Here is a 24,419-nt window from a genome sequence, read left to right on the forward strand (position 1 = left end):
AAAACATATAGTGAGTGATCCAGTATTTTCCTATTCTCCAGTGACCACAGGCACTTAAACCTTATACACACGATGAGAATATCGGATGAATCATCGTCTGTTTTTTGTTGCACACTAGTCTCATATCAGAAATTAGGAAGTTATTAAAGTTATGAAAATTCTCATATGAATACAACTTCAGAAGTGATGTAATGTGTTGTATTGTATTGTAATGTATTCTTTGTTCCGAGCATGTGTAGTCTTGATCTTCCGATTTTTTTTTTTTTTAAACAAATACTGTACTGATTAAAGCAGTAGTAAACCACTGCAAGGTTAAAAAAAAAAAAAACACCTGTAAGAAAATAGCATAATGGACTAGTATGCATCGCATACTAGCCCATTATGAAATACTTACCTTAGAACGAAGCCCTCCAGCAGCGCGCTGACACAGCTGAGAGAGCTGACCTCTTCCCCATGTCTTTCTTTCGCGTTCGCAGGCTCCGGCGCTGAGAGTGACCAGAGCTGAAATGAAGTCACTCCCGTGCATGCATGCGGGAGCCCTTGGGTCCGGCATGAAGCTCTGAAAATCCGGCACGGTATGCGGGACCCTCAGAGCACATGTGCCAGTGACGTCACTGGCTTCATCCCGGGTGAATATCTCCTGAGCGGTGCAGGTTTAGGAGATAATTATTTTACCTACAGGTAAGCCTATAAGCCTTACCTGTAGGTAAAAATCACAAAGTGACCCCTGAACTCTATGTGTTAGGTGCTCTTCCCACATGGAAGAAAAATATATTTAAAATATATTTTAAAAAAACATTCTTAATTTTTTTTCCCCAAATATATTGGAAATATATTTGAAATGGTACAATTTTGGCCATATTTAATATATTTCGAAATATTTTTCCCTAAATATATTGGAAATATATTTTTCTTCCATATGGGTTGTGCCCCTGAACAACATACTCCTGATGCCTGTGCTTTATGTACTGCGACCCCTGCACTCTGCAGTACTCCTAACCCCTGCATAATATGTGTAATGTACTACTAAACCATGCACTCTGTGCATTATAGTCCCCTGACCCATGTGCTCTGTGCTTTATGTACTGCACTCGGTATGTTGTGTTCTCCTGACCCCTGCACTCTGTGTGTTAGGTGCTCTTGTGCCCCTGAACCCTGTATGTTACATACTCCTGAGCCCTGTGCTTTATGTACTGCTACCCCTGCACTCTGTACAGGGGCGTAACTACAGGGGTTGCAGGGGTTGCAATCGCTACCGGGCCCCATGCTCCAGGGGGCCCAGTAGCAAACCAGTGGGTGAACTTCCAGGATCGCAAAGGTCACACTTGCGACCAGACCCTGGCATTGCACCACTCTGGGGAGGCCCCAAGATTGCAGGAAGGGGGCCCACAAGATTGCAGGAAGGGGGCCCACTGCAGAACCTGTGAAAGAATCCTGCTGCGGGACCGTAATAAAAGGCCATGCAATGAGTGTAAAGAGCCCCAGGATTAGTGGGAAGAGCCCTGGGCTTGAAGGTAAGGGCCCCGGCCAGGGGTCTGGGGGGCCCTTCATGGTTTCTTGCATCAGGGCCCTGAAGGTTCTAGTTACGCCTCTGACTCTGTACGTTGTGTACTCCTAACCCCTGCACAATATGTGTTATGTACTACTGACCCCTGCACTCTGTGTGTTAGGTACTCCTAACCCCTGCACTATAATGACATCACTAGGTCTAAAACACGGCATGTAAATAATACAGAAAAGTTGTCTTAAATATTAGTTAGCATATTTACAAGGGGAATAGGAGGAATGAGGGAAGGCAAAATATAACGTCAGATGTCAAAATATCATCCAGCAACTTCTTTAGACCATTCTGGCTATAAATATCAGTCTACTTTCCTATGGAGCTTGCAGTCTAATGTCCACATCATCAGTAGAGGCAGTTTGCATAGTAGACAATGAATAGAGTATGCTTTAAGATTGTAGGAAGAATGTGGAGCAAGGCTACACAAACACAGCGAGTACATTCACACTCCAGTGCTGCAAGGCTATTTACACATCACATTGTTATATTCTGAAGGCATACAGCAATTAGCAGAGAAGCATTTAGGGCTCGTTTACATCAGATTAGGATAAACACATTATTAACCCATTCCCATCCAGGTCTGGCAACCCTTTAACCACTTGCCGACCGGTCAAGTTGACCCTACTGCGGCAAAGTGGCTCGATATCGTCCAGTGACATAGACCTACGTCGCTGGACTCCTCCCCTTGTGGGTTACGCGCGCGCCACCGGAGGCTCGCTCCCGCTGTATTCAGTCACAGAGGGAGTCGGGCCAGGGGAGGAGCGGCGGTGATCACCGCCGCTCTTCCCCGATCGTCGGGGATCGAGTGTGGAGATCCGCCCACTTGTGTAAACAAAGCTGGCGGATCTCCTAAGTGACAAACAGTGACAGATTGCAGGATTCAGCATAGCTGAACCTGCGATCTGTGCCTGTGTCACACAGTCCCCTCCCCCCACACACGTCAGTAAGCACCAGGCATACATTAACCCCTCCCTCTCCAATAAAATTAACCCCTTCCCTGCCAGTGTCATTTTTACAGTAACAGTGCATATTTATAGCACTGATTACTGTAGTAATGTCACTGGTACCCCCAAAAGTTTCAAAAATGTCAGTCAAGGGTCCGATCTGTCCGCTGCAATGTTGCAGTCCCGCAAAAAAAATCGCAGATCGCCGCCATTACTAGTTAAAAAAAAAAAACAATAAAAATGACATAAAATTCCCGTAGTTAGTAGCTGCGATAACTTTTGCGCAAACCAATCAAAATACGCTTATTGCGATTTTTTTTTACCAAAAATATGTAGCAGAAAACAAATTGGCCTAAAATGTTAAAAAATTTAGATTTTTAAATTTTTTTGGGGGGAATTTCATATAAAAAAATGTGAAAAATATTGTTATTTTTTCAAAATTGTCGCTCTTTTTTTGTTTATAGCGCAAAAAGTAAAAATCGCACAGGGAATCAAATACCACCAAAAGAAAAAAGGACATACATTTAATTTGGGTACAGCATCGCACGACCGCGCAATTGTCCGTTAAAGTAACGCAGTGCCGAATCGCAAAATATGGCCTGGTCAGGAATGGGGTAAAATCTTTCGGTCTTAAAGCGGTTAAAAATTCGCTCATTGAGAATTTTTTGGTCAAAGACATGTAGCTAAATACATTTTGGCCTAAATATATGACAAAAATTGAATATATTGGATATTTTTTAACTGTCAAAGTAGAAAAATATTGTTATTTTTTCAAAATTGTCGCTTTTTTTTAATTAATATCGCAAAAAATGAAAATAGCAGAGGTGATCAAATACCACCAAAAGAAAGCTCTGTTTGTGGGAAAAAAAAGGACGTAAATTTCGGTTGGGTACGGCGTTGCATGACCGCGCAATTGTCAGTTAAAGTCGCACAGTGCCGAATCGCAAAAAGTGACCTGGACGTAGTACAGCAAAATCCACCGGTGGTAAAGTGGTTAATAGGGTCTTTTTTCCGGGGGGGGGGGGGGGTGAGATATCAGCAGTCATGTGACCATTGTGATTGAAGCGGCACTGCCAGCTGTCAATCATTAATGCAGACTGAGATCTGATTGACAGCTCGGTCCCTGTGCTGGGAGCGCGCTATAAGTGAGCACACAGCACAGAAACCTTGGCTGCCCATTGATGCATATGTGCGGTGTGTGTGCAAAAAAGCTTACCCTTTGGCCACCACACATGTGCGTTAAGCTGGTGGCAAGAAGTTTAACACATTTCAAACGTATCTGCAAAAAAAAAAAAAAAAATGTATTTCAATGACCCTAACTGACACCATTGTAATGATTTTATATGAATGAAAAAAAAAAAAGTACACCGTGCTGCACTTTTCCACATGCAAACACATCAGATCACATGTGAATGCACTGCAAACGCATGTAAATGCAACTCCGTCAAAATCAAATCAAATAATGACTAAGAAAAATGCAAATGCATGCATGGGGGGATTGTGATGTGAGACTATGGCTAGGTTCACATTGTGTTATATAGGAGCACGCATGATTTGTCACAAAAACGCTCATCCCTTTTACAGAACGGTGCTGCCATTATTCCTAATGGCACACCCAACACACCTTGCTAACGTGTATGTGAAATTATGCAACTAAACGTATAGTAATTAATGTGTTTTCGTGTGACGCAATTTAAAAAAAGGTGTTTTGCTACCCCTGCACTAAATGGGCTGCCCTAAATGTGACGCACCTGCGTAAGTGTGAATGAAGCCTTAACCACTTAAGCCCCGGAGGATTTGGCTGCTAAACGACCAGGGGGTATTTTGCGATTCGGCACTGCGTGACTTTAACGGACAATTGCGCGGTCGTGCGACGCTGTACCTAAACAAATTTGACGTCCTTTTTTTCCCACAAACAGAGCTTTCTTTTGGTGGTATTTGATCACCTGTGTGATTTTTTTGATCACGCGCTATAAACAAAAAAAGAGCGTCAATTTTGCAAAAATAATATTTTTCACATTTTTTTATATGAAATTCCCCCCAAAAAAAAGTAAAAATCAAAATTTTTTAACATTTTTGGCCAATTTGTTTTATGCTACCTATGTTTGGTAAAAAAAATCGCAAAAAGCATATTTTTATTGGTTTGCGCAAAAGTTATCGCGTTTACTAACAAAAGATTTTTGTAATTTTTGTTGTTTTTTTTTTTAACGCGTAATGGCGGCGATCTGCAATTTTTTTGCGGGACTACGACATTGCGGCGGACAGATCGGACCCTTGACTGACATTTTTGACACTTTTGGGGTTACCAGTGACATTTCTACAGTAATCATTGCTATACATATGCACTGTTACTGTAAAAATACACTGGTAGGCAAGGGGTTAACTTTATTTGAGAGGGAGGGGCTGTGTGTGTCCCTATAGGGCGTGATTCTTACTGTGATTGACTGTCTGTTGAGCTGTAGGGACACTGATCAACGGTTCTACATTGTAGAACCGTGTGATCAGTGTTTTTACACCGAGGAGAATGACAGGCAGCTTGTTTACACAAGCCGCCTGACTTTCTCCCTCTCCCCCGCTGATCGCTGAGTGACCGGCGGACATCGGGTCCGCCGGTCACACGCGCGGGGGGGGTCCGTGACCGCGCGGGAGCGCGCGGGAGCGGGCACGTGCTCGCTCCCCAGAGCCTCACAGGCTAGCGACGTAGACCCTTGATAAAGTCACGAGAGTAAGTGACGCAACGTGTTGGGAGGACCCGAGTGACGTCACTTCCGGTCTATGGCCGAGACCGGAAGTTTACATGCCCCCATACACTGTGAGCTTGCGGAGGAACGTTTTATCTATTTTAACTGTGAGTTGTCTATATTTTTATTAAAATAAATGTCTTACATTACTACACCATGAGGTCCCTTCTTTATTGATTCCATATATGAGAGATAAGAGGACCCTTGCCCTAAGAGACCACCACCTACCAGCTGTCCGGTTACCACCTCTTGGATTCCTATAGGAGAATTTCTTTCTCTGTTACCATGCTTGTTGTAACCTACCTGGAGGTGAGCGGCCATTGCATATATTGTGGGATTTGGTGCACATCGGTGACACTATTGGATTTGGAAGCACTTCACGTGTCCAGAACAGCACCATTGGCTATATGTTTGCACATTTGCACATGAACTTTTATATATGAATTTGCACATTTGCACATGAACTTTTATATATGAATTTGCACATGAACTTTTATATATGAATTTGCACATGAACTTTTTTATATGAGCTCTTAATTTCAACACCAGCACTTTTACGGATTTTGAATTTTGTAAATATTACCATTGATCCATCGATTTTTTTTTTTCTACATTCAGCACTTTTATGTTACTATTTATATAATTTATCCATTGATTTTGTTACATCCAGCACTTTATATGAACTTTTTGGAATTTATGTGAATATTCACGATTCCTTTCTTATGCACAGCACTTTATTAATTTGCACTATTCTGCACGTTTATTTATATCTAGTATTATTCATGGAATATTTATTTATTTGAATTTATGTGGTGACACTACTAAAATTGGCAGCTTTAGAGCCCATTCACACTAGCACGACTTGTGAGGCGACTTGTATAGCCCCAGGTCGCTTGACATAACAAAAGCAATGTTAATCAATCAGTGCTGTCTTAATTGGCACTACTGAAGTTGCTCCGACTTCAGAAAAGGGTCCTGTACTTATTCTTCCGCTTTATTATTGCCACTCTATTGTGATTTACTACTTTCAATACTCCATTGGTAGCGCATTGGCCCCCTTTTTGCTTTCTATTTGAGTTTTAAATCCAGGGTAACTTGTTGCAAAAGATGGAACAAAGTTTCATCCGAAATTCGAATCAAATTCAAAAACAAATTTAAAATATAATCAAATTGCTGATTTCCTTTAAAGACTGTGTGTATAAGAGCCCATTCACACTAGCACGACTTGTGAGGCGACTTGTGTAGCCCCAGGTCGCTTGACATAACAAAAGCAATGTTAATCAATCAGTGCCGTCTTAATTGGCACTACTGAAGTCGCTCCGACTTCAGAAAAGGGTCCTGTACTACTTTGAGGCGACCTGTGATCCGACCTGTGATCCGACTGGCCTCCTTATCTTAATTGACACGACTTGTTATCAGACTTTCCAGGAAGAAGAAAGAGATTAGCCAGGCATTACCCACAGACAAAGTCGCCTGTCTCTTCAAAGTAGTGCACAAGTCTCTTCCAAGTCTCTTCCAAGTCTCTTCCAAGTCTCTAAACAAGTCTCTTTAAGTCACGGGGCGACTTTCTGGTCGTGGTAGTGTGAACCGGCCCTTAGTGTTAGAATATAGCCGTCTTTCGAATTTAGAAAAAAAAAAGAATCAAACAGAACAGAATAGAATAGACTAGAAAATAAAAGAAAAGAATATAAAATGAATAGAATAAGAGAGAAAAGAGAAGGGAATAAAAAATAGAATAGAATAATAAAAAAAAATAATAGCACAAAATAGAAAGAATATAACCGTCTTTAGAAATTCTTCACAATGGATTCGGATTGATTTGATATTTTCAATTCGAATTTGATTCAAATACTTCGAATCCATTCAAAGAAATTTGAATTTGGGTGAAAAATCAATAAACAAAACAAAACGAATTTCGTTATGAATGCAACAAAGGGAAATTAGTAACCTAACAAATCGATCTGAAACAAAAATATTTTTTTTAGTTCTGCACATGTCTAAGGCTCCATGTACACGGGACGTTGTTAAAAGTCCCTTTGAATGCTGGAATTTTTAGGACGTTTGAAACGTCCGTTCAGTCGCGTTTATACCCGCGTTTAGCGGGCGTTTAGCAGCGTTTGCGGGCGTTTGCGTTTAGAAGCGTTCCTAGAGGTCAAAAAAATTATTCCCCTTTAAAATGGAAAAACGCGAACGCTAAACGCGGGTCATCGCGTTCAGATGCGTTCGGACGCGTTTAGACGCGTTCGGACGCGTTTGTGCGTTTGAAACGCCGGGAAACACACGTTCGAACGCAAATAATTGCGTTCTAAAAACAGTCCCTGAACGCAACTGCCTGCAAATGACTGTAAACGACCTGGTGTACATGGACAGATAAGATAAAATGTAGATGGGTTCAGGGGCTTCTGAAAAAAACGCCCAACTGCTCCTAAACGGCCATTTCCAGCGTCCCGTGTACATGGAGCCTAATAGCGGTCTATTTTTTAGAGCAGGATTGGATAATAATTTAGATTTACTAATGGGGTTGGGTCTACCTTAAAGAGGATTCTCACCCTCAAATTAAAAGTCCCTCCTGACCACCCTTCCTCTGTTTCGCTTCCTGAATAATGGCTTTTTTTTTACCCTTTTTTTTTCTGAAAAAGGGTTCGGTTACACCTCCAATATGTAGCACTACTCCCATGGGAGCTGTGTGTGGGTTACCATTAGCAACAATAGAGCAGTCTGGCATTTTTTCAAGTGTTTTACCTCAGACAAGAAGCAGGCCAGTATCTTTGGTTTTTAGGTTTTATTTGGAACTTGGATAGGAGAAGGGATGAGTGGGATACTCCAACTGAACTGAACTATGCACAATAGGCTGGGACAACTTGAATAGAGCTGAATAGTGCTGATTAACGCTGTATGACGCTGAGTAACGCTGAATATAGCTAGTCACGGCTAGGCCGCTGCTTCACTTTGCCCTTGGCTGTGAATGAAGTGATAGAGCTTCCTGAGGTAAACTGTATCATGAGGGAAGCTGTACTCTGAGGTAAACTGTACTGCTGAACAACTTCAGGGCCCTTCCTGGCACCCCCTTTGTCCCTAATCTTCAGGGTTAACTACTTGGCACCCCCTTTCCTGTAACAATCTGTGTGAGCTGACTCCTTGATCCCCTGACTTCTCACGAGTGGTCTCCTCTCCTAGGCAGACCCTTAGGCAGATCCCTTAGTACTCACGATACTGTTTTTCCCAAAGTCTTCCACTGGTCAGCACACTCCGTGCATTTGTATTCAGCCCCCTTTACTCTGGTACCCCTAACTAAAATCTAGTGGAACTAATTGCCTTCAGAAGTCACCTAATTAGTAAAGAGTCCACCTGTGTGTGATTTAATCTCTGTATACAGCTGTTCTGTGAAGCCCTCAAAGGTTTGTTAGAGAACCTTAGTGAACAAGCCGCATCATGAAGGCCAAGGAACACACCAGACAGGTCAGGGCAAAAGTTGTGGAGAAGTTTAAAGCAGGGTTAGGTTATAAAAAAAATATCCCAAGCTTTGAACATCTTACAGAGCACTGTTCAATCCATTACCTGAAAATGGAAAGAGTATGGCACAACTGCAAACCTACCAAGACATGGCCGTCTACCTAAACTGAAAGGCCGGGCAAGGAGAGCATTCATCAGAGAAGCAGCCAAGAGGCCCAGGGTAACTATCACATAAAATCCCAATACAATACATTTACGTTTTTAGTTGTAACATGACAAAATGTGGAAAAATTCAAGGGGTATGAATACTTTTTCAAGGCACTGTAGAAAGAGTTGTCCCTGAAGTTTGTTGTTAAAGTCAAATCAACATCCCATAACCTCCTATCCCTATCCAAGTTATTACCCTTAATATAACCAAAAAAAACCCCACAGTCACTGACAATTCTCTGACTCAAGTGGGCCTGTGAAGATTTGGTGTTCCTGGGTGTGCAGGGTGGGGGATCCCAATTTACTTGCGGCTCCTTAGGAGGGCGTTGCATATACGCAAAACTTTTTTTTTTTTCATTTTGGATAAAGGAGGGCTATAGCCCCTTCTAATTTATTTTTTGCAATCTGTGTCCTTATTTTGGAGTTCTCCCTTCACTTCCTGTCCCATAGCGATACCCAGGTCACCAGAACTAGTTTACCAATTGGAAGATTTCCCCTCTATTACTTTTCTGAGAACAACCCAAACTTGGGGGTTTTTTTCCTTTGACTTTTAATAACGGTACACAGGACAAATAGAGAGGGTGAATCTCCCTAACAAGGCGCAGACAGCAATAAAAACTGTCAGTCAGAGGCTCTCTGCTCTGCTACCCAAATGCTCAAGCCCATATCCCAAGTTTGAATATTTCACGGAGCACTGTTCAATCCATCATCCGAAAAATGGAAAGAGTATGGCACAATTGCAAACCTACCAAGACATGGCCATCCTAAACCGACAGGCTGGGCAAGGAGAGCATTCATCAGAGAATCAGCCAAGAGGCCCATATGGAAAATATGGAAAATTTCAAGAGGTATGAATTCTTTTTCAAGGCACTGTATGTACAGTATGTCACGTTTTCCAGGAGGCCTTAGTATTTCATTCACAGAGTAGGAGGGGGGCTGGCCTAGTGACGCCTCATTGGGAAGCCTGCCGGCTGAACCCAGAAGAGCTGCTAGGCTTCCCGATGACATCACACACAAACATGATGGCACGGGACCCCAGCAGCGGCTGCTGAGAGGAGGATCTTGGCAGGATAGCGCTGAATCCGCTGGGTGGGTGAGTATGTAAACTGTAAAGAAACTGCCAAAAAAAAAAAAAAAGAGAGGGTGAGAAAGTGAAGATCTGCTTTAAGAGCAAGTCCCATAATCTACAGGAAGAGGGGCAATCTCATGTCGGATTAAAGAAGATAGTGTGGAAAAGCTTGGATTTTATCTGAAGTCTACGCAGCAATAATTCTGGACTTTCACTTGTAAAGCATGGTGCCCTGACCTTTTTCTATTGCCCTAATAAATAAACCAGTATATGTTCACTCTATAGTGATTTACAGAGCAGAATGCCTGCCTGGCAAAGGACCAAGATAACTACAAACTGTGCCACACTAAATATTTAAATCCTGATAAAATATAATGGATCACTTCCTGGCAGTTTGGATAAAGACAGACTAATATCCACTGGTGTTCTTTTCCAACTTGCTTCACTTGATGGAGCACTAGGATCCTCAGTTCAAATCCTAGACAGAACACTACCTGCAGTTTCTCCTTATTCATGCCTGGGTTTCCACCAGGTACTCCAATTTCCTCCCTCACTCCAAAGACATGCTGGTAGGATAACTTGCTCCTATCTAAATTGACCCGAGTATGTGAATGTGTGTATGTGAGATAGGGTTTTTAGATTGTAAACTTATTGAGGTCAGGGACTGATGTGGATGTATATTATACAGTTAGGTCCAAATATATTTGGACACAGGCACAATTTTCATTCTTTTTGCTCTGCTTGCCACCAGAATAAAATTTAAATGAAATAATTCAAATTAATTTCAAGTGCAGACTTTCAGTTTTAATTCAAGGGGTTAACCTTAAAATCAAGTACAGATTTTAGGAACTGCAACCATTTTAATACACAGTCACCTCCATTTTTAGAGGCTCAAATGTTTTTGGACAAATAAAAATAATAAAAAATAAGATTGTCAGGCTCTAACTGCAGCTGTCTTCAGTTGTTCTTTGTTTGTGGGTCTTTCTGCCTTTAGTTTTGTCTTCATCAAGAGAAATGCATGCTCATTTGGGTTGAGATCAGGTGATTAACTCGGCCATTGCAGAATATTCCACTTCTTTTCCTTCAAAAGCTCCTGGGTTGCTTTTGCAGTGTAATTTGGTTCATTGTCCATCTGTACTGTGAAGCGCTGTCTAATCAACTTTGCTGCATTTGGTTGAATCTGGGCTGACAGTATATCTCTAAGCACTGCAGAATTCATCCGGCTGCTTCTGTCTTCTGTCACATCATCAATAAACACCAATGACTCAGTGCCACTGGAAGCCATGCTTGCCCATGCCATCACACTGCCTCCACCATGTTTTACAGATGACGTGTGCTTTCGATCATGAGCTGTTCCAAGCCTTCTCCACACTTTTTTCTTCCCGTCATTCTGGTACAGACTAATCTTAGTTTGATCCTTCCAAAGAATGTTTTTCCAGAACTGGTCTGGTTATTTTAGATGTTTTTTGGCAAAGTCTAATCTGGCTTTTCTATTCTTCGGGCTTATGAATAGTTTTCACCTTGTGGTGAACCCTCTGTATTTGCTCTTGTGAAGTCTTCTCTCGATTGTAGACTTTGACAATGAGACGCCCACCTCCTGGAGAGTGTCCTTCACTTGTCTGGATGTTGTGAATGGGATTTTCTTTACCATAGAGAGGACCCTGCGATCATCCACAACTGTTGTCTTCTGTGGACATCCAGGCATTTTTATGTTGCTGAGCTCACCAGTGCATTCTTCTTTCCTCAAACTGTTGATGTGACCACTCCTAATGTTGCTGCTATCTCTCTGATGGATTTGTTTAGTTTTCATAGCCTTACAATGGCCTGTTTCACTTGCATAGACAACTCCTTTGAACACATGATGTAGGTTCACAGCAATAGATTCCAAATGCAAATACCACACTCAGAATCAACTCCAGACCTTTTACCTGCTTAATTGATGAAGAAATTACAAAAAAGTAGCCCACACCTGGCCATGAAACAGCTTTTGATTCTATTGTCCAATTACTTTTGGTCCCTTTAAAAAGGGGGGATAGCTGATTTTAAGAGCTGTAATTCCTAAGCTCTTCCTCCGATTTGGATGTACATACTCTCAAATTAACTGAAAGACAACAACAAGAGAAGGGCGCACTGACCTTGTGCATTACCACTAAAAAACTTTGTTAAAATCCAAATAGGTAGCATACATTATACTCACAAACATAGGATTTATACATGCATGTAGGAATTGGGAACAGATCGCCTCCAGACTACTTCTATAATGCTGGGTGGCGTGATGGCGTCCACAATGACCTGGCTTATGCGTTTCAAGGGAGAACCCTCTTCTTCAGAGCCAAAATCGTCGGGGTGTGGCCTTGACAGGAAGGAGGTCGTAGTTAAATTAGGGGGTGCAGGAGTTTAGTCCGGCCTAGGGCAGCACAAAATCTAAATACACCACTGATCAGAGTAATGGTATTGTTTTAAGGCAAATGCAGCAAGTACAATCCACTTTAATAAATTCCCTTTAAAAGAAAGATGGGAAGCTGCGAGCTCCTGAAATTGTCATGACTTAGGGAGTCACTAACCTTTAAAATTATAAATCTGATGTAGCATTGTCCCTCTAGGGCTTGCTGTGTGATGACTTCTTGGGTCCCCCCTGATTACCTGCAGAAAGTCACTAGGGGATTTTTTATTTTTTTTCACTCATCCATCCTTACTCCCAGTTGCTCGTTACCTAATAAACAGTCAAGGGTATTTGGTTTTTATATTTATTGTGGAACTTGGATAGGAGAAGGGAATAGTGGGATACTCCAACTTGAACTATTCACAGCAGATAAGGGCAACTCTCACTTGGCCTCACCGGGTTATTTGTGGAAGCAGACACGCTGCTTTAACCATACTGCCACTTGTATGGAAGAAATAACTCCTTTTGCTCCCATTAGCAATAGACTTGATACAACTACATTATCTTCAGGATACCTTATGGCATCCCCTTGACTGACACCCATCCACTGACTCTTCTGCCAGAAGGGGTGGCTCTCTCAAGACAGACCCCACAACACAGATCTGTACTCACTGTAGGCAGAATCAGATCCTCTCCAGTGTCTCCCTCCCAGTCAGCTCTGCAGGACATCCAGGTTCTGCTCCTCTCTGATTCTCAGGCCCTCAGGTTGACCACCTGAGGCCACATGGCAGCTTGTACAGAGAAGGGGCAGCCACCCCCTCCCTCCAGGACCCCCCTCTCCAGCTGAAAGACCATGAGCAACTTGGCATTTATACAGTATCCCAGCATGCACTAAGATACTTTCCTCTGCCAATCACCAGGGCTGTAACAAATGGCCTGTGCACTCATTTGTCAGGTTTCCTCCCACTGTCCAATATGCCTCCCTATTGGACCAGTATGAAACATTTCAGACAAACTGAGCTGCACCTGAGCACCATGAGCAGACCTCAGTAATGGATCCTGCTCTCTGGTAGGCAAAGAGCAAAATAAATTTACCTGGCAAGCTCTCTGGTAAGCAGAAAGACCCAAATACTTTACTCGCTCTCTAGCACCTACCTAGGAGGGTGCTACACTGATGACATGCTGACTACTGTCATAGTTCTCAATCAGTGATTAAGTATTTAACAGCTCAGGAGTTTGCATCTTCTAAACAGATCTAAACGGTGCCACATACTGTATGTCTAAAATGACAGATTTAATGTATGCTTAAAGCAAAACTAAACTGTATATGAACGCCAGAAACTAAAAACACTATTTTTAATATTCAAAGCAAACTCACCCACCCATCTATGTCTCCATGATTTATTTTGTTGAGAAATCACTTTTAAAAACACCCCCATAGCATTTCTGGCCATGGCCATCTTGAGTAAGGGCAGATGATTCGTGTAGCATTTACTTCCTGGAATCCATCTACCCTTAGCTCAGGCATGCAGGTAAGAGGGACGGTGTGCTTAGCTGAGAAAGCCCTTCCTCCAGATGAAAGAACAAAATGCCCATCCAAGACTCCTGGGATATATGACATAATTGTGGCCCAGACCAAAAACCAGGAAGCAATTTAAGTGTAAAAAAAAAAAAAAAACGTTTTTAAAACAAGTAAATATAATATACCTTCCTATCTTTTTACTAATGCTAGAAGCATAATGATTAAAAATAGGCAACTTTGATGGAGAGAGTTTAGTTCTGCATTAAATATCATCTGCAGAAAGGCACTGTACAGCAAATTTAATATTTGGCATAGCAGGGATACAACAGTAGTCTACACATGCCTGTTGGCCCAAATAAAGTGGAGACAGTTTGATTTCCCCTACGACAGATGTTGTAACGTTACAAGGCTATGCCTAGCTACAATGGCAAAAAGCGTTGACATGTCATGGTCTAGTTTTTGGGCTGCCCCAACAGTCGCATGATTTTTTTGGGGGGTAGAAATGGGCAAAACCGAAAGACCATTCCGTTTTTATTATTCATAACTCATATTTAGACTAAGGGCCTATTCATGTAATTTGTGTTGAGATGGGCTAGGTAGTGTTGCCCAACACGGTCCCAACACAAAGACAAAGCAATTTGCTTTCTATGGTGTTAGTTAACACAGCATGGGAGAAATGAACCCCGGGGGAGTGAGCATCTGCGAGCTGGAGTTCAGGATTGCAGAGGTTTTAGGAACGTCTATATCTTTTGGAATGCTATTATGTTGAACATTATAGAAAAAAGTATTATGTTCATTATGTAGCACCCTCCTAGTCAGGTGCTAGGTAAAAGCATTTGTTTTGCTTCACCTGCTTATCAGGGGAGCCTGATCGGTAGTTAGGCCTGCTTATTGTGCTCAGTGTATTCATCTGGTCTGAGGGAGTGTCCCCACTGTATCCAATAGGGAGACCTGTTGGACAGTGGAGGAAACCTGGCCAATGATACACAGGCTTTTGTAACTGTCCCAGTGGATTGGCACCTGGAGAGGTGCATCATGGGGTTGGAAATAAAAGCCAAGAGCACATGAGGCAGGAGGTCTTTGGGCGGGAAGCCAGGTCCCAGGAGTAGGGTGACGGCTGTCTCTCCTCCTGTCAGCAAGGAAGTTGGTCACAGGCAGTCGGCCTGGTGAGCCAGAGTGTGGTGCTGAGCCAGAAGGTCCAGGATACTAACAGTGAAGTTAAAGGCAGAGCGAGCAGAGGAAAAACAGTGTTCGTGAGTACCCGGGAGCTTGCCAGGGGTCTGCCCAGGAAGGGGACCACTCCAGTGGGGTCAGTGGACAGAAGCTAGCACACACAACAAGTGAGAAAGGGGTTGCCAAGTTAGACCCTGAAGAGTAACCTAAGGAGTAGTTCAACGTTCAAATCTTCACTTTAGCGGCAAGGTGAAGCAGCAGCCTTGCCGCACTCAATCCGGTTAGAAGTCCTCCAGATTTGTGCATAGTTGTCAAGTTGGAGTATCCCACTCATCCCTTCTCCCATCCCAATTCTAAATAAAACACAAAAAAACAAATCCCCTAGACTGTTCATTGACTGAGCCAAGTATAAAGCGATAAGATTTTACAAACTGTTGCTATGAGTAACCCAATTGAATCCACACTCAGCATCTCCCAAGAGGGCAGTGCTACAATTATATTTTGAGCTATCGGGAGAACTTGGAAGCTCCGCACCCCTTGTAAACACCAACCAACACAATAGCTCAAAAGGTTGCATAGAGCTTTAAGGTGCTTATGCATTTTCTATACTATAGACTCCAGCTGATACTTAAAAAGTTTTTACTTTTCTTTTTTAAGTTTTTCACATTTCAATTCAATATTCATTAAAAATGTACATGCATGCAACCCCCCTTCCTGTGCCATGAGGCTACAGCATCTACAGTAAATAAAAATGATAGTTCCCACCTTAAAGGAAACCTCCCACATAGGTGATCCTTGCTTTGAACAAGGTTCGCTTGTCTTGGCACCAGCTGAGATTTCTTTCTGAACGTGTTTCACTTACGAAGCTTCATCAGGAGAACAAAGGGAGGGAAAATATAGTGATATTTACAGCCCATCCAGACCAAAAACAACACGGATAATACCGGGTGCCTTTTACACCCCCCACTACATGACTAAATCTTGGGAAGAGGAAGAAAGCCCTCTGGACCATTTGATTATTGTATAAAACAAAGGGTTGGTCACCTTTCAGGATATTTCCTTTAGCCCCCGTTCACACTAAGGCGACCTGTGAGGCGACCTGGTCGCCTCACAGGTCGCCGTAGGTCGCCTGCCATAGGGAAGCTGCGGACCCGTTCTAATAGGAGCGACACAAGTCGCTCCGACTTAGAAAAAGGGTCCGGAGCTTCTTTGGGGCGACCAGGAGGCGACCGCCATAGACTTCAATGTTATGAAGTCCGTGGCGGCCGCTCCGAGATCGCGGCGCGCTGCTCGCACCGCGACCTCGGAGGTCGCCACCCGAAGTCGGATCGCGTGCATGTGAACGGGGGCTTAAAGTATAACTAGAAGCAAAACGTTTTTTGTTTTGTTTTGCATAGAGTGGAGAGGGATTCGAATGCTTAGCAGTTTTTATTACTGTCCGTGCCCCTGTTAAGGAGATTCACCCTCTCTATTTTTCCTGTCCTTTTTGAAAGTAAAAGAAAATTCCAAAGTTTGGGTTGTTTCTAGAACAGTAAAAGAGGGGAAATCTTCTTATGGGGATGCTAGATCTGGTGAGGTGACCTGGGGGTCCCCAAGGGATTCCGTTAATTTGCAGGGATTTCCTCTTACTTCCTGTTTGGCTATGGGTCAGGAAATTAAGGGAAATCTCCACACTGGGACCCAGATGGCAAAAAAAAATAAAAAATTAGACAGGGGTTATAACCCTCCCCTTGCTCCATCCAAAATGGAAAAAAAGTTTTGCCTGTAGTTCTACTTTAACCACTTGCCTACCACCCATACGTCACTGTGCTTCAAGCAGTTATACCGGGATGATGCCTGCAGGTGGCATCACCCGGTACTGTTTTTTAGAGCCGACAGTCAGATCTCTTGTAAAAGCAATCCTAGCAGCTAATAGCTGCTTGACTGCTTTAACAAGCAGCAGGAGAGGGCTGCCCCCTTCTGCCTCCCTCTGCGGCTTGCTTTGCCTCTCTGATCCCACTGGAAGACATGAGAAATCAGCCGGCGTGTCTGTCAGCTGGCCGGGATTGGCTTTGATCAGCTCTCCACTATTGTAACCTGAAAGCGATTATATGAAAAGTATATTTTTTCAAAAACAAAATGTGTTTGAAAAATGGCTTATGTGACATAAAAATTTCAAAACCCATTTTATTCTCTTGGCCTCTGCTTTAAAGGAGTTGTAAAGTCAGGAAGGTTTTTCTATGCATGAAGATAAAAAACCTTCTGTGTGCAGCAGTCCCCTCAGCCCCCCCCCAATACTTACCTGTGCCCCCTCTCTGTCCAGTGATGCCCACGTGTCCCTCGGCCATCCTGGAACTCTCCCTCTGATTGGCTGAGATACAGCCGTGGTGCCATTGGCTATGTTTGATATTTTTTTTTTTACAAACAAGATTTTACAATCACTTTACCACGTGCCGACCGCCCGCCGCATACATTATATACTGTGGCAGGCTGGCTCGACTGCGCAAATCGACGTAGTGGTGCAGTAGTGGTGCTGAGGTGCGAGCGGGGATGCCGATCCACGGGACCGGCAGCCACAATTGCCTCCGGACACCCGTGATCACTCCCGGCTGAGAGAGAACGATGGTCAGCTGCTGTAAACACAGCCGACCGTTCTTCTCTCTGAAATGATCACAGAGCACCTGTGATCCTGCTATATAGGATCACATGTCTCTATGATAATTTCACAAGCCCCTCCCCCCACAGTTAGAAAACACTTCCCTAGGCTCACAATTAACCCTTTGATCACCCTTAGGTTAACCCCTTCCCTGTCAATGTCATTATTACAGTAACAGTGCAAATTTTTAGCACTGATTACTGTAGTAATGTCACTGGTCCCCCCAAAAGTGTCAAAAATGTCAGTTAGGGGTCCGATCTGTCCGCCACAATGTTGCAGTCCTGCTAAAAATCACAGATCACCGCCATTACTAGTAAACAAAATAAATAAATAAAAATGACATACTGTAAATCTTTCCCTTAGTTTGTACACACATCCACTTTTGCGCAAACCAATTAAAATACACTTATCGCGATTTATTAATTTTTTACCAAAAACATGTAGCAGAATAAAAATTGGCCTAAAAGGATGAACAATTTATATTTTTACACTTTTTTTGGGGGGGATGTTCTATAGCAGAATGTGAAAAATATTGTGTTTTTTTTTGTTTTTTTTTTCAGAATTGTCGCACTTTTTTTGTTTACAGCGCAAAAAATTAAAATCGCACAGGTGATCAAATACCACCAAAAGAAAGCTCTATTTGTGGGTAAACAAAGCACATCAATTTTATTTGGGTACAATGTTGCACGCACGACAATTTTCTGTTAAAGTAACGCAGTGCCGAATCGCAAAAAAAAGGCCTGGTCATTAAGGGGGCAAATTCTTCCAGTCCAGAAGTGGTTAAACAATATATTATGTTTGGGGTTCTAACCAATTTTATAGCAAAACACACAGATGTAAACAAAAGTGTTAGAAAAAGGCCGGGAGGTCAAGTGGTCAAGGAAGAAATTGTATGTGCTGTAGGAGGAAATTGTGTGTGCTGTAGGAGGAAAGTGTACAGTGCCTTGCGAAAGTATTCGACCCCCTTGAACTTTTCGACCTTTTGCCACATTTCAGGCTTTAAACATAAAGATATAAAACTGTAATTTTTTTGTGAAGAATCAACAACAAGTGGGACACAATCATGAAGTGGAATGAAATTTATTGGATATTTCAAACTTTTTTAACAAATAAAAAACTGAAAAATTGGGCATTCAGCCCCCTTAAGTTAATACTTTGTAGCGCCACATTTTGCTGCGATTACAGCTGTAAGTCGCTTGGGGTATGTCTCTATCAGTTTTGCACATGGAGAGACTGAAATTTTTGCCCATTCCTCCTTGCAAAACAGCTTGAGCTCAGTGAGGTTGGACGGAGAGCGTTTGTGAACAGCAGTTTTCAGTTCTTTCCACAGATTCTCGATTGGATTCAGGTCTGGACTTTGACTTGGCCATTCTAACACCTGAATATGTTTATTTGTGAACCATTCCATTGTAGATTTTGCTTTATGTTTTAGATCATTGTCTTGTTGGAAGACAAATCTCCGTCCCAGTCTCAGGTCTTTTCCAGACTCCATCAGGTTTTCTTCCAGAATGGTCCTGTATTTGGCTCCATCCATCTTCCCATCAATTTTAACCATCTTCCCTGTCCCTGCTGAAGAAAAGCAGGCCCAAACCATGATGCTGTCACCACCATGTTTGACAGTGGGGATGGTGTGTTCAGGGTGATGAGCTGTGTTGCTTTTACGCCAAACATAACGTTATGCATTGTTGCCAAAAAGTTTGATTTTGGTTTTCATCTGACCAGAGCACCTTCTTCCACATGTTTGGTGTGTCTCCCAGGTGGCTTGTGGCAAACCTTAAACAACACTTTTTATGGATATCTTTAAGAAATGGCTTTCTTCTTGACACTCTTCCATAAAGGCCAGATTTGTGCAGTATACGACTGATTGTTGTCCTATGGACAGAGTCTCCCACCTCAGCTGTAGATCTCTGCAGTTCATCCAGAGTAATCATGGGCCTCTTGGCTGCATCTCTGATCAGTCTTCTCCTTGTATGAGCTGAAAGTTTAGAGGGACGGCCAGGTCTTTGTAGATTTGCAGTGGTCTGATACTCCTTCCATTTCAATATTATCGCTTGCACAGTGCTCCTTGGGATGTTTAAAGCTTGGGAAATCTTTTTGTATCCAAATCCGGCTTTAAACTTCTCCACAACAGTATCTCGGACCTGCCTGGTGTGTTCCTTGTTCTTCATGATGCTCTCTGCGCTTTAAACGGACATCTGAGACTATCACAGTGCATTTATACGGAGACTTGATTACACACAGGGGGATTCTATTTATCATCATTAGTCATTCAGGTCAAAATTGGATCATTCAGAGATCCTCACTGAACTTCTGGAGAGAGTTTGCTGCACTGAAAGTAAAGGGGCTGAATAATTTTGCACGCCCAATTTTTCAGTTTTTTATTTGTTAACAAAGTTTGAAATATCCAATAAATTTCGTTCCACTTCATGATTGTGTCCCATTTGTTGTTTATTCTTCACAAAAAAATTACAGTTTTATATCTTTATGTTTGAAGCCTGAAATGAGGCAAAAGGTTGACAAGTTCAAGGGGGCCGAATACTTTCGCAAGGCACTGTATGTGCTGGAGGAAATTGTATGATATGTGCTGTAGGAGGAAATTGTATGTGCTGTAGGAGGAAATAAATTGTATGTGCTGTAGGAGAAAATTGTATGTGCTGTAGCCTTATGGTAGAGGCAAGGGGGTTTTATGTATCAGCTGGAGTTTATAGTAAATGTTTAAACTCTTTGAAACCTCATTTAGCTATCATGAGCTATTGTGTAGGTTGGAGTATAGAAAAAAGTTGTTACAGATTAAACAGCCGCTTCTGCAGCATTCCTACCATAGAGAATATCATAAAAGGGATGGGCCATTAAGCACTAGATCAACAAACTTCATATTTCTTTTCAAGATGTAATTATGCAGCTTTCCTAGACAAACAACTAACTCTGACGTTGAAATGTATATATCTTAAATGTTTAACCTGACAGCAAATTGTCATTCTCTGAAGTCACTCATTGTTTGCTCACAGGGCCTTGGTCTGCCAGCAGCAGAACGTTCACTTGGCCTCCTGTCAATAATGCTACCAGGCTACATTATCTTGACGTTTTCTAATTAACTTTGTATTTGCAGAGTATTCTACCTAGAGCGCATCCTATTCCAGCACCCAGAAATGAGTCCTTAGTATTGCACATTGAATCTGTTACGTTAACGCATGTTGAGTGCCAAAATACCTTCCCCTATTGGGGATATTTCCAAACATTTTCTGTTCCAGTGACACTTGTCACTATTGCAGGGAGTGAGCGGAATTTCTCACACATGGACACAGAGAGCAATAAAAACCTGAAAGAAGATATAACTCAGGGGTCCTAAAAAAAAAAAAAAAAAAAAAAACAAAAAAAAAGGCTATTTGGCTGTCCTTCAGATGGGGAGTCAGACTATGGCTGGTGGTTTTGTAAATGCCCTGGCATCAATAAATTTAAAAAAATGCCTCAAATTGGGTGGTTAGTGGGGGTAAGAAATATCCTGTGATCAGTGAGAGGAAAGAAATTCCCATTTTTGGTATCAGTGGGAAGAATAGTGTCCTATCATTGGCGTCAGTGGAAAGAATATTTCGCCCCTTCATTGGTGTTAATAAAAAAAAAAAAAAAATAGTACCCCATCATTATTGTCAATATGAGGAATAGTGTCCCATTGTTGGCGTCAATGGAAGGAACAGTGCTCCCAAGTTGATATTTGTAAGAGAAATAGTTAATTTGGTTTCAGTGGAAGAATATTGTTACATTGTTGGTGTCCGTGGGAGGAATGGTGCCACATGTTCGGTATCAGAAGAAAAAGTGGGAAGAAATGGAAGGAAAAGTGCTTAATTGTCAGTGCAAGGAATGTTACCATATTGATTATTTTAGTGTGAGGACTAGTGCCTCATCATTGGCATCAGTGCCTCATCCTTGGTGTCAGTAGGAAGAGCTGTGCCCCATTGTTGGTATCAGTGGGAGCAATAGTGCCACATTGTTGGTATTAGGGAGAAGAATAGTGTCCTAACATTGGTGTTCGAAGAATAATGCTCCATTGTTAGTGTCAGTTGAAGTAATAATGCCATTTTTTTATATCAGTGGGAGGAATAGTGTTTCATTGTTGGTATCAGTTGGAGGAATAGTGAAAAATTGTCAGTGTCAGTTTGAAGAATAGTACTATACTGTTGTTGCCAGTTAGAGTAAAAGTGTCCAGCATACAGTATTGCCTTGTTGGTATCAGTTGAATAAATAGTGGCCCATAATTGGTATCAGTGGAAGGAATCATTTCTAATTATTCATGTCAGTGAGGGAAATAGTCCCTCTATTGTTGGTGTCAGTGGGAGAAATGGGGTCACATTGTTGGCATCAGTGGTAAAAATAGTGCCTTATCATCACTGATGCCATGGGGATAAATAGAGCCCCTTTGTTGGTGTTAGTGAGAGGAATAGTGCCTCATTGTTCAAATCAGTGAGAAAAGTATTTCACTATTGTTGCTGTCACTGGGAGGAATATTGCCACATTGTTAATATGGAAAAAATAGTGTACCATTGTTGGTGTCAGTAGGAGGAATGGTGCAACATTTTTGGTATCAGTTGGAAGGATAATACTCCATTATTTCTGTCAGTTGGAAGAATAATACTCCATTATTGCTGTCAGTTGGAGCTATAGTACCCCATTGTTGGTGTCAGTTGAAAGAATGGTCCTCCATCGTTGGTGGCAGTTGGAGGAATAGTGCTCTGTTGTTGGTGTCAGTTGGAGGAATAGTGCTCCGTTGTTGGTGTCAGTTGGAGGAATAGTGCTCCATTGTTAGTGTCAGTTAGAGGAATAGTGCTCCATTGTTAGTGTTAGTTGAGGGAATACTGCCCCATTGTTGGTTTCAGTTGAAGGAATACTGCTTCATCGTTGGTGTCCGTTGGACGAATACTGCCTCATTGTTGGTTTCAGTTGAAGGAGTAGTGCTCCATTGTTGGTGTCAGTTGAAACATAGAAAAGTGACAGCAGAAAAAAGACCAAGTGGTCCATCGAGTCTGCCCGTTTTTTGTTTTTTCTTCATTAACTTTTTTGTCTGCGTATAGATCTATGTTTGGAGGAATAGTGCTCCATTATTGCAGTCAGCTGGAGGAATAGCCTCATTTGGAAGAATACTACTCCATTGTTGCTGTCAGTTGGATGAATAGTGCCCCAATGTAGGTGTCTTTTGAAGGAAAAATGCTCCATTGTTGGTGTCCGTTGGAGAAATTGTGCCCCATTGTTGGTATTAGTAGGAGGAATAGTGCCTCATTGTTGGTATCAGGTGGAAGAATAGTGCCTCATTGTTGGTATCAGGTGGAAGAATAGTGCCTCATTGTTGGTATCAGGTGGAGGAATAGTGCCTCATTGTTGGTATCAGGTGGAAGAATGGTGCCTCATTGTTGGTATCCGGTGAATGAATACTGCCTCATTGTTGGTATCAGGTGGAGGAATAGTGCCTCATTGTTGGTATCAGGTGGAGGAATAGTGCCTCATTGTTGGTATCAGGTGGAAGAATAGTGCCTCATTGTTGGTATCAGGTGGAAGAATAGTGCCTCATTGTTGGTATCAGGTGGAGGAATAGTGCCTCATTGCTGGTATCAGGTGGAAGAATAGTGCCTCATTGTTGGTATCAGGTGGAGGAATAGTGCCTCATTATTGGTATCAGGTGGAGGAATAGTGCCTCATTGTTGGTATCAGGTGGAAGAATAGTGCCTCATTGTTGGTATCAGGTGGAGGAATAGTGCCTCATTATTGGTATCAGGTGGAGGAATAGTGCCTCATTGTTGGTATCAGGTGGAAGAATAGTGCCTCATTGTTGGTATCAGGTGGAGGAATAGGGTTTCATTGTTGGTATCAGGTGGAGGAATAGTGCCTCATTGTTGGTATCAGGTAAAGGAATAGGGCCCGATCATTGGTGTCAGTGGAAGGAATCATTTCCAATCATTTTATGTCAGTTGGAGAAATAGTCCCTCTATTGTTGGTGTTAATGGGAGGAATAGGGTCATGTTGTTGGCATCAGTGCGAAAAATAGTGCCTGATCATTGATGTCATTGGAATAAATAGTGCCCTCTTGTTGGTATAAGTGGGAGGAATAGTACCTCATTGTTCATATCAGTGGGAGGAGTGCATCACCATTGTTGGCGTCATTGTGAGGAATATTGCCACATTATTGGTATCAGTTGGAGGAATAGTGTCCTATTGTTGGTGTCAGTGTAAAAAATAGTGCCACATTTTTGGTATGAATAGCAAGATTAGTATTCCATCATTGCTGTCAGTTGGAGGAAAATGCTCTATTGTTGGTTTCAGTTGGAGGAAAATGCCCCATTGTTGGCGTCAGTTGGAGGAACAGTGTCTAATTGTTGGTATCAGTTGGAGGAATAGTGCCTCACTGTTGATATCAGTGAGAGGAATAGTGCAACATTGTTGGTGTCAGTTGAAGGAATAGTGCTTTATTGTTGTCAGTTGGAAGAATGATATTCTATTTGTTGGTATTAATGGGAGGAATAGTGCTCTATTATTGATGACAGTGGGAGGAATAGTGGCCAATTAGTGGCCAATTATTGGTGTCACAGGGAGGAATAGTGCCCCATTGGTGTCACTGGGAGCAATAATGCCCCATTGTTGGTGTCACTGAGAGGAATAGGCACACTGTTAGTAGTATTGCACAAATATTGCACAAACCCTCCAAGTATTTGGTGTCCCTAGTCATTGTATATGTCATTGTATAT

Source organism: Pelophylax lessonae (assembly GCF_965119305.1).
Source record: "Pelophylax lessonae genome assembly, chromosome: 4".
NCBI classification, from domain to species: Eukaryota; Metazoa; Chordata; class Amphibia; order Anura; family Ranidae; genus Pelophylax; species Pelophylax lessonae.